General features: G+C 48.9%; 1 protein-coding gene across 3 annotated transcripts in view; it reads right to left on the reverse strand.

Moving 5' to 3' along the window:
- The window catches only part of SGCG (sarcoglycan gamma), a 340,821-nt gene that overhangs the window by 35,808 nt on the left and 291,659 nt on the right, over positions 1-13,354 (reverse strand). The window lies entirely within an intron of this gene.

A 13,354-nucleotide genomic window follows, 5' to 3' on the forward strand; every position in this document is an offset into this window, starting at 1 on the left:
ATGGGTATACATCAATCAGGGAGTGTAATTAGAGTTCTGCTTCACACTGACACACCAAACTCACTGTGTAACGCACCGCAAACAGCTGTTTGCGTAGTGACGGCCGTGCTGGACTGGTGCGCACCGTGGCCAGAGTGTAGGCCGTGGCGTTTTTCAAGCCCATATGGTCGCCGGGCTGTGGTAGCTCAATGATAAAACAACAGTGACTGTCCAGCTGATCAAATTTGGTCTGACCACAATGAAGCAACGACCTTATTATCTTTTGTGTGCCACCCCCACCCGAGACACTCAAATAGCCGGCGGTCATTGCTTCATTGTGATACGCAAGCCCCTTCACCGCGGCAAGGTAATGATCACGAAGGAGGATGGGTACATGTACATGCCTTTTGTTTTTTTGTTGCAGCCGCCCGCAGTGCAGCCAGAAAAATTAGCCAGGCATGTACACGCACCAAAAAAATTAGTGTAGCGTCCGCTGCTAGCAGCGGCCTTAAAAATTCAGGAATCCGCCTAGAGTCCTGGACCCTGTTGGTGGTGGCGGAGAAGGCAAGCGGCCTGCAGGCAGAGATGCTGTGTGTGGGTACTGACTTAGTCTTCGGTCGTGCAGTAGCCCTCCGGGATCCATTCCTCATTAATTTTGATAAAAGTCAGGTACTGAACACTGTCGTGACTTAGGCGACTTCTCTTCTCAGTAACTATGCCTCCAGCTGCACTGAAGGTCCTTTCTGACAGGACGCTTGCGGCAGGGCAAGAGAGAAGTTGTATGGCAAATTGGGACAGCTCTGGCCACAGGTCAAGCCTGCGCAACCAGTAGTCCAAGGGTTCATTGTCGCTTTTCGCAGTGTCTACATCCACACTCAAGGCCAGGTAGTCGGCTACCTGCCGGTCCAGGCGTTGGTGGAGGGTGGATCCGGAAGGACTATGGTGAGGAGTTGGACTAAAGAACGTCCGCATATCCGACATCACCCTGAGATCGCTGGAGCGTCCTGTCCTTGCCTGCGTGGACTTGGGAGGAGGAGGGTTACTGCCAATGGTACCTTGATTGCGTTGTGCAGCCACATCACCCTTAAACGCATTGTAAAGCATCATCGACAGCTTGTTCTGCAAGTGCTGCATCCTTTCCACCTTCTGTTGAGTTGTTAACAGGTCCGCCACTTCGCGCCTGTACCGAGGGTCTAGTAGCGTGGCCACCCAGTACAGGTCATTCGACTTGAGTTTTTTGATACGGGGGTTCCTCAACAGGCTGGACAACATGAAAGAGGACATCTGCACAAAGCTGGATGCAGACGTACTCTCCATCTCCTCTTGCTCTTCCTCAGTGACGGGACGCAACTCCTCTTCCTCCCCCCAGCTACGAACAATACCACGGGAACGTGGAGCAGCAGAAGCCCCCTGTGACGGCTGCCACGGTTGTTCTTCTTCCGCCGCCTCTTCCTCCTCCACAGAAACACCTTCCTCATCATCACCATCATCAGAGTTTGACTCCTCTCCTTCCCCACACGACTCCTCTTCTTCCTCCTCCTCCTCCCCCCTCTGTGCTGCCACAGGTGTTGTGGGAACATTGGGTTTGGGTGTAAATGGCTCCCACGACTCCTGCTGCCGTAACTCTTCTCGTTCACGCTCCTCCACAGCTGTATCCACCACTCTACGCACGGCACGCTCCAGGAAGTAGGCGTAGGGGATCAAGTCGCTGATGGTGCCCTCATCGCGACTCACCAGTTTGGTCACCTCCTCAAAGGGCTCCATGACCCTGCATGCATTTCACATCAGTGTCCAGTTGTTGGGCCACAACATCCCCATCCTCCCAGATTGTGTCCTTGTACTGTAATGATACAGGTACTGGGTGACGGCTTTCTCCTGGTCTAGCAGGCGAGAGAACATCAGCAGGGTGGAATTCCAGCGAGTCGGGCTATCGCAAATCAGGCGTCTCACTGGCAAGTTGTTTCTACGCTGAATGTCCGCAAAGCGTGCCATGGCCTTGTAAGAGCGCCTGAAATGCCCACACAACTTGCTGGCCTGCTTCAGGACGTCCTCTAAGCCTGGGTACTTGGACACAAATCTTTGCACGACCAGATTCAGCACATGTGCTATGCAGGGTATGTGTGTCAGCTTTCAGAAATTCAACGCAGCAATGAGATTGCTGCCGTTGTCACACACCACGTTGCCGATCTCAAGCTAGTGCGGGGTCAGCCATTGCTCCACCTGTTTGTTAAGAGCAGCCAGGAGAGCTGCTCCAGTGTGACTCTCCGCTTTCAGGCAAGACATGTCTAACACTGCGTGACACCGTCGTACCTGGCATGCAGCATAGGCCCTGGGGTGCTGGGGCTGTGTAGCTGGAGAGGAGATCGCAGCACCAGCCAAGGAGGAGGAGGAGGAGGATGACGACAGCGAATCGGTGGTAGCAGGTGGAGAGGAGGTGGCTGGAGGCCTGCCTGCAAGCCGTGGAGGTGTGACAAGTCGGTCCGCTGCGCAGCCACGTACTCCCTGCTTGCTGCCATCGGTCAACAGGTTGACCCAATGGGCTGTGTATGTAATGTAGTGGCCCTGCCCGTGCTTGGCAGACCAGGCATCCGTGGTCAGGTGGACCCTTGACCCAACGCTGTGTGCCAGAGATGACACTACTTGCCTCTCAACTGCACGGTACAGTTTGGGTATGGCCTTTTGTGAAAAATAATTGCGGCCTGGTATCTTCCACTGCGGTGTACCAATGGCCACAAACTTACGGAAAGCCTCCGACTCCACCAGCTTGTATGGTAATATCTGGCGAGCTAATAGTTCCGCCGCGCCAGCTGTCAGACGCCGGGCAAGAAGCTGACTGGCAGACATTTGTTTCTTACGCTCAAATACTTCCTTCACGGACAGCTGGGTACTGCTGTGGGCAGAGGAGAAGAAACCGCTGAAGGGAAGAGGCGGTGTGGAGGAGGGTGGCTGTGAAGGTGCAAGGGAGAAAGTGGATGAAGACGATGCACCTGAAGGAGGAAGAGGAGAAGGAGGGTGGCTTGTCTTTTGAGGGGTGCTGCTTTTCCTCAGGTGTTCTTGCCATAGCTGTTTGTGCCTTCTCTCCAGGTGCCTTCGTAAGGCACTTGTCCCTACGGGAGAGTTGGCCTTTCCACGCCTCAATTTTTGCTGGCAGAGACAACAGATGGCTTTGCTCCGATCTGAGACACACACGGGAAAAAATTTCCAAACCGCTGAGCCCCCCTGGGGTGATGGCGCTACGGTGGCATCAGCAGCTGACGTTGAAGGGCATGTTGGCTGGCTGGCCATAGCTGGCGATACATGGCGCCGGACACTGCCCCCAGCTGTTTCTGAGGACGAGCTCCCTCTGCTTCTATCATGGAGTCGTCTCCTCCTACTCCTCTCTGACTCCTCCTCTGAACTGTCCCCCTGGTCATCTCCTCTACCGGGAACATATGTGGTATCCGTATAATCGTCATCATAATCCTCCTGGCCAGCTGCGCTTTCCTCAGACACCTCCTCAACTGCACCAACTTCAGGTGGTCCACCATCATCCCCATCCACACACGTTACGTCCATATTATCGCCACCTAACTCAGACGTATGAGGTGGTGTACCTGCGCCTTCTTGTTGTTGTTGCAGTAGTGCCTGGGAATCAGTGATTTCACCACCACCAAATAACTCCTGCAAAGTGTCAAATGCAGCGGATGTGGTGCTTGTTGTAGCGCTGGTGGCTGCGGGAGATGAGGTGTTCTGTGTTAAATACTCAAGCACCTTCTCACGATTTTGGGAAGTGATGGCACGTGCCTTCTTCTGAGCACTGTATTTTGGGCCAGGTCCGCACGAAATCACAGCAACACCACCTCGCACAGCCACAGACCTGCTGGTGCCTGGTGGCCTTCCTCTGGGTCTGCATCTACATCTTCCTCTACCTGGTTTGTCCATTTTGTCCATCTCGGGCGGATGCTAGGTATATTGTGCTCACTCAACACAACAGGTAGTTAGATGCAGTGAGCTGGGTTCACTGAACAGTAAAGGTACTTAAGATGCAGTGAGGTGGGTTCTCACTCAACACAACAGGTAGTAAGATGCAGTGAGGTGACCAGGTGGGTTCACTCAACACAACAGGTAGTTGGATGCAGTGAGCTGGGTTCACTGAACAGTAAAGGTACTTAAGATGCAGTGAGGTGGGCTCTCACTCAACACAACAGGTAGTAAGATGCAGTGAGGTGGCCAGGTGGGTTCACTCAACACAACAGGTAGTTAGATGCAGTGAGCTGGGTTCACTCAACACAAAGCTAGGTATATGCAGTGATGAGGTGGGTTAAGTAAATACAACAGGTACTGGGTAGTTAGATGCAGTGAGCTGGGTTCACTGAACAGTAAAGGTACTTAAGATGCAGTGAGGTGGGTTCTCACTCAACACAACAGGTAGTAAGATGCAGTGAGATGGCCAGGTGGGTTCACTCAACACAACAGGTAGCAGGGCAGCACGGTGGCGTAGTGGTTAGCTCTCTTGCCTTGCAGCGCTGGGTCCCTGGTTCGAATACCAGCCAGGGCACTATCTGCAAAGAGTTTGTATGTTCTCTCCGTTTCTGCGTGGGTTTCCTCCGGGCACTCCGGTTTCCTCCCACATTCCAAAAACATACAGATAAGTTAATTGGCTCCCTCTAAAATTGGCCCTAGACTACAGTACTTACACTTCATAATATAGACATATGGCAATGGTAGGGATTAGATTGTGAGCTCCTTTGAGGGACAGTTAGTAACAAGATAAATATATATATATATATATATACACTGTACAGCGCTGCGTAATATGTTGGCGCTATATAAATACTAAATAATAATAATAATAATAGATGCAGTGAGCTGGGTTCACTCAACACAAAGCTAGATATATGCAGTGATGAGGTGGGTTAAGTAAACACAACAGGTACTGGGGTATATGCAGTACTGGGTAGTACAATGTGCAGCTCCCTGTCACACACACAGGTAGTCACTGAATGTGCTGGGCTGCTGGCAGTGGCACACACACTATCAATTAGCAAGGCTGTGCATGCAACTTAAGTGTCAGTTTGACACACAGAAAAAAATATGTACAGGATGAGCTCTGAAAAGAGCTGTTGCTGTTGATGGGTGCTTTAAAAGCAATAATAATCAGTCAGGAGTAGTGTTGGGCGAACAGTGTTCGCCACTGTTCGGGTTCTGCAGAACATCACCCTGTTCGGGTGATGTTCGAGTTCGGCCGAACACCTGATGGTGTTCGGCCAAACCGTTCGGCCACATGGCCGAACTAAGAGCGCATGGCCGAACGTTCCACAAACGTTCGGCTAGCGCTGTGATTGGCCGAACGGGTCACGTGGTTCGGGCCCGAACGCGCTCTGATTGGCCGAACGGTCACGTGGTTCGGGTAAATAAATACCCGAACCACGTCATATCTCCGCCATTTGTCTGTGGGTTTAGCTTTGGGTAGGCAGGCAGGGTAGTTCGCTCTCCAGCCACGCTAGCCAGGGTCCCCCCCAGTCATTGTGTGTCGCTGCTGGGAACAGTAGTACACCGCTCGCTCAGCCACACTATATATAGCATTGGTTACTGCCACTGTGTACCTCGCTCAGCCACACTATATATAGCATTGTGTTTACTGCCACTCTGTGTACACGGCTCAGCCAGACTATATAGCATTGTGTGTACTGCCACTGTGTACCTCGCTCAGCCACACTATATATAGCATTGTGTTTACTGCCACTCTGTGTACACGGCTCAGCCAGACTATATAGCATTGTGTGTACTGCCACTGTGTACCTCGCTCAGCCACGCTATATATAGCATTGTGTTTATTGCCACTCTGTGTACACCGCTCAGCCAGACTATATAGCATTGTGTGTACTGCCACTGTGTACCTCGCTCAGCCACGCTATATATAGCATTGTGTTTACTGCCACTCTGTGTACACCGCTCAGCCAGACTATATAGCATTGTGTGTACTGCCACTGTGTACCTCGCTCAGCCACGCTATATATAGCATTGTGTTTACTGCCACTCTGTGTACACCGCTCAGCCAGACTATATAGCATTGTGTGTACTGCCACTCTGTGTACACGGCTCAGCCAGACTATATAGCATTGTGTGTACTGCCACTCTGTGTACACCGCTCAGCCAGACTATATAGCATTGTTTACTGCCACTCTGTGTACACCGCTCAGCCAGACTATATAGCATTGTTTACTGCCACTCTGTGTACACCGCTTAGCCAGACTATATAGCATTGTGTGTACTGCCACTCTGTGTACACCGCTCAGCCAGACTATATAGCATTGTTTACTGCCACTCTGTGTACAACGCTCAGCCACACTATATAGCATTGTTTACTGCCACTCTGTGTACAACGCTCAGCCAGACTATATAGCATTGTTTACTGCCACTCTGTGTACACCGCTCAGCCAGACTATATAGCATTGTTTACTGCCACTCTGTGTACACCGCTCAGCCAGACTATATAGCATTGTGTGTACTGCCACTCTGTGTACACCGCTCAGCCAGACTATATAGCATTGCGTACTCTGCCAGTCAGTGTGTATATTGCTGGGATCAGTAATACTCCACTCACCGCCAACCACTATATGAGCTCACCATGAGTTCCTCAGAGACCTCCGCTGTGAGCAGCACTCCCAACAACAGCAACAGCCAACGCCCCACGCAAGCTATAACATCCACCCCAGCAGCCAGTGGTCAGCAGCAGCCCTCCCCGGAGGAGAACGTTGTGTCCATCGGTCCGTCGCCAGAGCGATTAATGAGGGCTGCCATTGAGGAGATGATGGGGCCTGATGTGGAGGAGGAGGTCTGGCTCAGGCCAGCATCCCAAGTTAATGTTGAGGACGATGAGGGGTCTGTGTCTGGGGATGTTGGGGTGGCAGAGGTGGTGGGTGGGTCAGACTCAGGAGAAGAGTTGTATGATGAGGATGATGATCGGGACCATCTGTATGTGCCTCAGAGTCCGACCCCGGAAAACATGTTGTATCGTGTGTTTAGGTACTAAAATCTGCGTTGTATAAAAATGAAAAATTTAGCCATGGAACTGCAGTATATGTATAAGGATCATTCTTATTAGTCAAGAAAACTGGTGAGCTGGTGCGGCCAGTATCAATTCACATATATAAAAGTAGCACAGAATTGGCCATGGACACCTAATACATCTCAGTACATAAATATTCCTTTATTAAAGAAAACACCACTGCGGGTATACACCTTTACCGACACAAGTCACAGACAAAAGTTAAAACCTATTTCTGCGCAGAAACTGGAAGAAGTCTATGACTAAAATCTGCGTTCCCAGTTCCCAGTACTGCCCGCAGTGCCCGGGTCCACGGATCCATATAATTTTTTGGGCAGCACTATCAAACTGTGGTACTATGAGTGAGTTGCCATGGTCCTTCTGTGCTGCCTGTCACACTCACCGTCTGTCTGCAGATGGATTGTTCAACACAGCTACGCCATCTGACATGTAGTCCTGGACCTTGACCATCTTCTCCAGGCGATTGGTGTTGGAGGACGTGGAACTGCCCGATTGCTGTTCTGTGGGCTGCTGCATGGGTGTCAGAAAATGTTCCCACTCCAAGGACACTGCCAATACCATTCCCTTTTGGGCACTAGCAGCAGCTTGTGTTCTTTGCTGCCCTCCTGGTCCTCCTGGGTTTGCTGAAGTCAGTCTGTAGGCGTACAACTGGCTAGAGAAGGAGGAGGATGTCAATCTCCTCTCTAAAGTCTCCATCCTCAAGGGCCTGCTGGAATTGTTCAATTTTTGACCTGTCTGACACTTTCTTCAATCAGTTTTTTAACATTGTGTTTGTATAAACTGGGTATAAACCCAGTAATTGGTGTTGTCCAGATTCCAGAATAATGAATAATAATGAATAGTGAATAATGCGCGGGCCGCGTTCAATGCAGTCTAGCATGAATTGAGCCATGTGTGCCAGAGAGTCCTGCCAGACTCCTCTGTCTTCATGTTCTTGTGAGCGTTGTGATTGTTGTGATGCACCATATTCGTCACCAGCATCACTTTCTTCCTCTTCTGCTGTCCATTCCCGCTAAATTGTGGAAGTCCAACGTGCACCGCTCTGTCCCTCGGCAGTGGGGGCATCCAATTCCTGCTCCAACTCCAGCTGTTCCTCGTCCTGTTCTTTGTCATAGCTGGGACCAGCGTTTCCTGAGGCAGGTTGCCTGATGTTGGTATCATCACGCTGATCGTTTTCATCTTCAGAATCCCCGACTTGCATCATGCCAGCGGTTTTCCATCTTCAACATTGATTTCTTCAGTAAACACAGCAGTGGTATTGTAATGCTGACTGTAGAGTTGTCACTGCTCAGTCACGCAACGTGGATTGCTCAAAATTTTGGAGGACTTGGCAGAGATCCAACATGGTGGCCCAATCAGATCCACAGAAGCTTGGTAGCTAGCTGCTGGAATGCGCCTCGGCACTGCGCAAAAGCGTGCTAGCATGTGCAGCGTAGAATTCCAGCGCGTAGGGAGGGACATCACCCAGCGAGCGATGGTGCGCTAGATTGAAGCGCTCCTGCATCTCTTGGTGAGTCCTTCAGAAGCGGTACTGGACTTTTAACAATGTTTTTTTTTTTTTCTTTCAACAGAAGATCTGCCACGTTGGAGTGAGGAGGACGCCGCCGACCCCGACACCAAGCTGAACCCCGGCGAACTCCAAGCAGAGGATCTTCAGGAACCCTCAAGGCTTTGAGCAAGCTGAGGAGGATCAGCAGTCCCGACGAGACCTCTCCTCATATGCGACTGAGTGCAGTGGAGCTCCCCAGAACAACCTCTCAGTTGTCACTTTGTCATTTTGTCACTTGTCAATTTGTCACTTGTCACTTGTCACTTTGTCACTTGTCACTTTGTCATTTTGTCACTTTGTCACTTGTCACTTTGTCACTTGTCACTTGTCATTTTGTCACTTTGTCATTTTGTCACTTTGTCATTTTGTCACTTTGTCACTGGTCACTTTGTCAATTTTCACTTTGTCACTTGTCACTTGTTCACTTGTCACTTGGTCACTCGGTCACTTGTCCAGATGATCTCGGTACACCTCCTGCGATTCAAATTCCTGCACACATTGCTCTGGGATTTGGGTGTGATGAATGATGCATCTAACTGGCCACCGGAGGCAATTAAGGCCTTCAAAACATTGAAAGCAGCTTTCTGTTCCGCCCCCATTTTGCGTCATGTTGAGTTGTTGATGTCATGTTCATCCTCGGCCTCGCCTTGCATTTCAGTGCGAGGTGCATTTTCCACAGAAAAAGGTTGTGAATCCGGGCACAACATTTGTGGCTGTTCCATTGACCTTTCACAGGTAGAAGATTGTGGGGGTGGGAATAGCTCCTCCGAATAGCCCATTGTGTCCTGAAAACTACTCATTGCATTGCTTTGCGCACACATTTTTTTGTCCTCATGCAAGGCCTGAGTTGCACCTGAAAGCGTGGCCTTCTCCTCCTGCGCCTCCTCCTGTTCCATCACGTCTGCTGCTGCTGGGTTAGCGTTGACGCCCGGTCCCTGTTTATTGAACCTCTTATCTTTATTACATTTATGACTGCATGCCGGTAAAAAGCATGCTATCCGCACGCTTCTTGTCCTCATGCAAGGCCTGGGTTGTTGTGTCTCAAAAAGCATGGCCTTCTCCTCCTGCGCCTGCTCCTGTTCCATCACGTGTGCTGCTGCTGCTGGGTTAGCGTTACCGGTACCTTTTCCTGGAACCTCTTCTCTGTATTACATTTATGACTGCATGGCGACAAAAAGCATGTTACCTGTGCAAAGAAACATGACATTTTCCACATTTAAAAGACAGTTTTTCCTTTGAAACTTTACAATCAATTTTCTCAAAAACTATAAGCTCTTTTTCAAATATTTTTTTTCCTCTTGTACCCACTCCCAAGGTGCACATACCCTGCTAATTTGGGGTATGTAGCATGTAAGGAAGCTTTACAAAGCACGAAAGTTCGGGTCCCCATTGACTTCCATTATGTTCGGAGTTCGGCGCGAACACCCGAACATCGCGGCGATGTTCGGCGAACATTCGCGAACCCGAACATCTAGGTGTTCGCCCAACACTAGTCAGGAGCAAGCAAAGCAGCCTAGAACCTAACTAATCTGTCCCTAGGAGAAAAAGTCTGCAGCAGCTGTCCCTTTCCTCTCTCTAGCAGGCACACGAGTGAGTGTAATGGCCGCCGGACCCTGCCTTATATAAGGGGGGGTGGGGCTCCAGGGCTTAGTGTAGCCTGAATGGCTACAATGTGCCTGCTGACTGTGATGCAGAGGGTCACAAAGTTGACCCTCATAGTGTATTATGGGGCGAATCGAACTTCCGCAAAAGTTCGCCTGGTGCAGGCGAACGCGAACCCCCTAAGTTCGCCTGGAACCGTTTGCCGGCGAACCGTTCGCTACATCTCTATTTCTGACTGAAGTCTGACTGGATTAGCTGTATGCTTGTTACAGGTGTGTGATTCAAACACTACTGCAGCCAAAGAGATTAGCAGGACAGCCAGGCACCAGAGATTGTATAAAATGAAAGAAATATGGTAGCCTCCATATTCCTCTCACTTTAGGTGTACTTTACATTAAAGCGGATTTGAGATGAAAAACTAACTATAACAAGTAACTTGTCTATATATCTTATCTAAAGTTTACACAGCAACTCTAGCTGCAAACAGCTTCAACAGTTTATGATTATTTATTCCTGTGATACAATGAGGGCAGCCATGTTCTGTTTGTCACATTGTCACAGGCTGAGGGCTGGAGATGCTATCAGCTTGACTGTGTGTAAATTTAGTCCCCTCTCCTCCTCCCTCCTCCCCTCTGCCTCTGAAATCAATGGCTAGTAACCTCCTCCTCCTCCTGCCCAGACTAAGCTCCCATAAGCCCTTGCTACAGTGCCAAGGCACATAAGGAGCTGTGGGCGAGGCTTATTTAGTTTATAGGGAATTAGAGTATTAAAACAAGACAAAAAAAGTATTTGGCTTGAGGAATGCCCTATAAACTATATGAAAGGAACACAATTATGCAATGAGTAAAAGTTTATCTCGGATCCACTTTAAACCCCAAAATAAAGGACTGCCTGTACTGGGGTAAATTCAGATTATACAGACTACTGAGTGATTCACATCCATCTTGTTGTTGAAACATTTGCAAATGTATGAAACATTTAAATGTACATTTGTGTGCAGTAACAGACTGTGACAGGATAGCACTCCACAGAGCTGCATCTTCCTGTCTCTCTGTCTGACTGGAAAGTAATAACAGCCTCATCATCAGAGTTTTACAGGGTTATTCCAATGTGTTCCTCAAAATCTCAGAAGCCCAGGCCATCAATTAAGTGCTCTAATTGGACCACAAGAGGGTTAGCATTTTGGATGATTATTCTTCATGCTCTGTCTGGGAGACACAATTCTAGTTTGCCTGAGAAAAAGAGGTTGGAGTTGAGATATTTACCTGGAATGGAAACTAGCACAGATCCTAAAGGAGTTATGAATATGCAAAACTACGAAGAATTATACATTTTTCACAGATTACCTGAAATCAAGCCCAGTGGTGTAAGGTCACAAGAACAACTGTGAATTAATAACGTATATGAACGGCAGTTTAATGGCAACACTGAAAGATCTAGATCTGCAATATAAGTTTGCAATGCTTACATAACTTACTATTAATTTACGAACATATACTAATAGATGCTGTATTGTGTAAAAACTGTACCTATTCAAAGTAGTGGGGTACCTAGGCTATTTGACACCTGTTGATTATGTACAGACACCCCACCCCCAATCAAACCATTTTTTTGAGGGGGTGGTGTGCTAGTGGCACCCACGATGTGATATCCCTGATGGTCTGGTGATACCCCCATCTTCACATGGCTTGCCTGGTGGTACCCTGCGGGGTAGGAGGTCAACTTCACTCCTCCCACCCTCTCAATGGGTCCACTTCCTGTGTCTCCCTGCAGTGTAGGGTGCAAAGTGAATCTCACCTGATCACGATACATTAGTGCTCCTCTGCAGCTGTCCAATCTCTGCATGTTGCGTGTAATAATGTGACAGGCAGTAAAAAGGAAGTAGAGTGAGTGGCTGGCTGCTGAGGACCATGGATGTATTTCAGGATCAGGTGAAATTCGCTCACAACGTGCATGCTATGCCCACCTCTGCAGGTAGACACAGGAGGCGGGCACATGGAGAGGGTGAGAGGAATTAGGATTGACCCCCCTCCCCACATCCCTAGACTCCTCAATGCTAATTGGAAAATTTAGCGGGCCCTTCCATGGTGATGCCTGTTGCCTCTCACCCCCTGGACCCAATTTAGTACGCCACTGATTCAAATGGTATCAAATATAACATGTTAGAAGTGTATTGAACGGAAATTGAAAGCTGCAAACTTGAGTGGCCATTTGTTGGGCCCAACTTGCAAGGCATCAGGGCCCTGGGAAGGAATATGCTGTGCAGGGGCAATGGTTAATTTTACCCCTGGCCCATTGTGGACTGACCCAGCCATGAGTGGGTGTGGTCGGGGTTCTGAGTCAGGAAGCCCAACAAAACACAAGCACTCACTGTGGTTTAACAGAAACTCATTCTTGAGTGGAGCCAATACTGATGAGGCAATACAGCTGTATAGTATAGAGCTTTACTGTCAGGTGGAGGGGGGCAGTGACCAGGCAATTAGTAACAAAAGAACGTCCGCAATTTCAGCCTCCGTATTCCTCTCACATTGAGTTTTAGTACTTTCCCTCCTGGTGACCACTACATAAGAAACACTTCCAAGAAACCAGCATTAGGAAATCATTTACACATCTGCTGCACACTGGCCAATCTGTGGCACTAGCGAGGGGCCGAGACTTCGGTTAAAAGCAGCATCAGCAGCCGCCACTGTGACTTAAACAAAGATTTCTGCTAATGGCCTTGGCACATGAATGGACTCTACATAAAGTGCACATTTACCGGATTTTCACACAGGTGCTTTTAATGCGTGCGCCGGGAATGCTGCACACATTTTATTTTTTTAAATGACTGTAAGATGCAGACATTATTCTGTGTGAAATGCCTCCAGCGTCCAGCAGACATTATATGAAGTAACACTTCAATTACAGGTAACTGCGGAGAGAAATGTGCTCTCTGAGTCTCTCATATTCATGGCCAGGTGCTGCAGTCTTCATTAACCCGAGGTTCCTGTAGCAAAGTGTCAGTAATTACAACTGCCTGTGTTTCCCTACAGTTACTAAGAAAAAACAGGCTTATCCTAAAATATATTTATATAAATTGCAGCTGTGCTCTTAAAGTAAAGCTGAATCCAGTAAAATTATTTAAAATAAACACATGATGTACCTGCAAATTAATGCTACATACTTGCCTCACC

This window comes from Hyperolius riggenbachi, chromosome 2 (genome assembly GCF_040937935.1).
Source record: "Hyperolius riggenbachi isolate aHypRig1 chromosome 2, aHypRig1.pri, whole genome shotgun sequence".
In the NCBI taxonomy this organism is placed as follows: domain Eukaryota; kingdom Metazoa; phylum Chordata; class Amphibia; order Anura; family Hyperoliidae; genus Hyperolius; species Hyperolius riggenbachi.